Below are 3,823 nucleotides of genomic sequence, written 5' to 3'. Positions count from 1 at the left end.
AATTGCTTTCATTTAAGCTCACTGCCGTTCCAAGGTAGGGGGGTACTTCAAAATAATCTCCATATGATGGAATACGAACATGAATGTATAAATTAAGCGTGGAATAGGTTCGCCACATCCCTAAAACAAACAAACAAAAATCTCTTAAATGAAACGAAAATATGATCTGGGTCCATTAGAGCCCCAGAAATTATGTATATTTATTATGGCTTTAAATTATGTCAAATATTGTCCCTTCAATTTATTAAAGGGTTGTTTTGTCAAATATAGTTCTCTTAATTTAGCTGGTAATTCATAGAATGGGACCAACTTGCTGGTCATACCCCATCCTCTGAACAAAATATTTTCCTAAGATGAAGCATAAATGTAATTTGTACCGTACTTCAGTAGAACGGCGACTGGGACCCTTAGAAGTAACAAGAATGTTTAAATTCTAAAGTAACCCAAATCTGATATTTCTATTTTTCTAGGGGAGTAAAAAAAATAATGTTTGTCCTTCTAGGAAAAGTTATGGTTCCGGTTCTGCCCTTTAGGTTATAGGGGTCAATGAGAAATAAATGATAATGTTGAAGGTGGTGAAAGAATAATACCTAACACAATGTCGTTCGAGAAGCTTGAACTTGGGATAGATAACTCTCGTGTTCACGAGCCAAATTCTTTAGACGCTTGACCGTGCCAGCGTCCTGGTTATTTATATTCAACATTATTTTCCATGTGTTTTACATAGCCAAGTCTTAAATACCACGATTTATATTCCACACTCCCACAATAATGCGTCTTCAACTAATGGTGTGTGGGGCAGGGGGAGACGAATCCTACCAGGAGAGCTTGATAGAACGAGAAAGCTGGGTTATAAAAAGAAGCGTTTAAAAAAAAGGGCCAAATCAAGAAAGAGAGGTTCCAGAATTACCTCTTTGCGTCTCGGAATGGAATCTGAAAATCGTTGGGCGCATCTAAAGGCAATTTGATCAGGAAATCTCTGGATCCACAAGTTAATGGTGAAGATAAAAACAGCATGTACGGAATACCTTGCCAAGGTTCGATCGCTTTCATCAGCTTCTACCCCCACCCCACTACCACCTTCCACTCCTCCCCTTTTCCATTTAGTATTTCACTTGTTCTAGATTTCTTCTTCGGATTCTCATTGTGTGAAAGCTTTTCTTTTTTTCTTTTAAGATGATTTACTTCCTTATGGTTCGTTCGTTCCTATATATATATATATATACAAACTGTGAGTTGTTCTAGTGGTTTCCAAAAAATATACAGTATTACCACCGTTGGGGTTTTTCTCTATATTTAGAGAATTCGTAGTCGAGGAAATCCATAAATACGAGGGCGAGTCAAAAATTATCTACACTTTTCATTCTACAGTTTATTTACATGAAGCTACGGTTTACTATGCACATCATTTTTCTACGTAATCTCCCTCCTTGCCAATGCACTTGGCCCAACGGTCAACGAGCTCACGTATTCCTTCCAAATAAAAGGTTTTCGGTTGGTCGTGAAGCCACTTTTGCACCGCATTTTGCACGTCTAAATCTGAGGCAAACCGAGCTCGTTGTGGATGATTTGACGGGCAGAGCCATGACTGATGTTCAAAGCAGATGCTACCTCATCGATAGTCTCTTCGCCTATTCGCCAGAACTATCTCTCGAGCTTGCTGAATGTTGTCATCTGCAGTGGAGGTTGATGGCCGTCCTGCTCCCTCTTCATGCGTTACACTTGTTTGACAACTTTTAAACTTCTGGAGCCACAAAAACACAGTTTTACGTGATAGTGCACTTCTCCCATATTGCGATGAATGTCTGACCCTTTGACACCCTCCGACCAGAGGAATCAGATCACTGCTCATTGTTCCTCTTTGGTACTTCTTTCTAATGTAGCAGCCAGTGGCGGCGATTGGGCGTTGAAAGTGGGGGGGCAAGACATGATCTGAATATTTGTATATCAATCTTAGTTTCCCTGGTTGTTTCTAACACTTTGTTTGACGAAAACTAATAGAATACTATCTTTTTCGGTTAACATACCGCATCGTACTTCATATTTTAAGTAAATTGACAAGAATAACGGAAGTAATCTCTAGCCTTTTGTATTAGGTGTAGATGTAATAGCCTTTTGTACTCTTAAACAATTAAGATGTAAGAAGATATTTAATTCATTGCACATGAACATCTTAAAAATCTGTCTCATTAAACTGTGTAATCAGACTATTTAATAACAAATTTGAAAAACAAATAAATAGAAAGAGTTATATTAATTATAGCAATGAATAATGAGGTTTGTGTTATAGAAGTTATATTGAGACTGGGGGTTGATGAAGAACTTAATTTTTAATCCTACATAATGCTATTAAATGTATATTATTTCTCTTCGAAAGTAAAAGACAGTAAATATAAGCATATGCTACGACATTTAAAGAAATACTTGCTTTTGCAGCTTTCTGCAACATGTTCGTTGCCATTAGTTGGTGTTCACTTTCTTGGAACACATCAAAACACAACACTTACACTCACTAGACACTCCAGTTATACAAAATAATCCTAAAGCCTAAAATTATGTTGAATTCACTAAATTTAATTGTATATACACTCGTACACGATTAAACACAACATTTCACTCGTATATTACATGTAACACAATGGAAAAGGAGAAGTTGTTTCTTATTACTCTTTTTTTATTAATATTCCTTAATGTTATAAAAGTAACAAAGAAAGTTCTGTCACTTTTTCATCCCACACCTTCGAACATTGATATGTAACCTAAGACGTACCTGGAAAATAAAAAATAGTCCGCATCAGCATCGACGACATTCTGCCAAAGTTCTGGAAGGCCATGGATTCCATCGCGGTAGAATTTGGCGGGCCGTGAAGCGAAGAAAGTATTAAGTGCATTTTACACCTCTAACAGGGATTTGAACTGGCGTCCTCTAAGGTGATTATCCAAGGAATGGAACAGCTGATAATCGGACGGTGCAATGTCCGGAGAGTAGAATAGTGATAGTGATTCCCATCCAAGGTGTAGAATAGTGTCCCAGCTCATCCGGGGCTTAGCGTTGTCCTGTAACAAGACAACTTTGCGATTCAGAAGTGCTGGCTTCAGAGTTTTGAGTTTTTCTTGAACACGGCTCAACTGTTGACAGTACACTGTTGCATTGATGCTTTGACCAGCTGGTAGCAATTCCCGATGCACGATGCCGCGAGCAGTCCACCAAACATACAGGAGGACCTTCTTCAGGTACAATGCTCATTTCGGCTGTTTTGGAACCGGCCCATTTCATGCTTACCAATGATGACGGCACCGCGGAGCTTCATTCAGGACCCTCTTCTCATCACATGTCAACACTGCCCAGAAATGGCTCCTTCCTCAGACGAGACAGCGAGAAAACACAGGTGTCTGCTCGCATTGCCTTCTGGCCCGGAATCATGTGGGACCCATCGACCCAACTTGTAGTGCTCCCAAAGTTCATGGAGGAGCTACCGAACGGTTTCGCTACTCTCACTGAATTGTAGTCCCAGTTCATCACATGTCTGGCCACTGTTCGTCTCAATTGCTCCCTGAAGATCTTCATTTTGTACATGCAACTTTTGGTGTTCTGGCACGTGGTGCATCTTCGAGTGTTTCGTGACCGTCATTAAACTTGTTAAATCACCGCTGCACTTTCCGCGTAGTCACGACACCCTCACCAAAGGCCTGGTGTATCACCCGCCCCGCTGCAGCGGCGTTTGACCAGTTTGAACTGTCAATTTTTATTCAATTAAAGAATTACCTGTGAAAGCCTTTTTTTTTTTTTTTTTCGAAATGTTCTCTGAGTTAGTTTCCCTTA

Source organism: Thermobia domestica, chromosome 18 (genome assembly GCF_964235325.1).
Source record: "Thermobia domestica chromosome 18, izTheDome1.hap1.1, whole genome shotgun sequence".
In the NCBI taxonomy this organism is placed as follows: domain Eukaryota; kingdom Metazoa; phylum Arthropoda; class Insecta; order Zygentoma; family Lepismatidae; genus Thermobia; species Thermobia domestica.
This window is presented reverse-complemented; position numbering follows the sequence as displayed.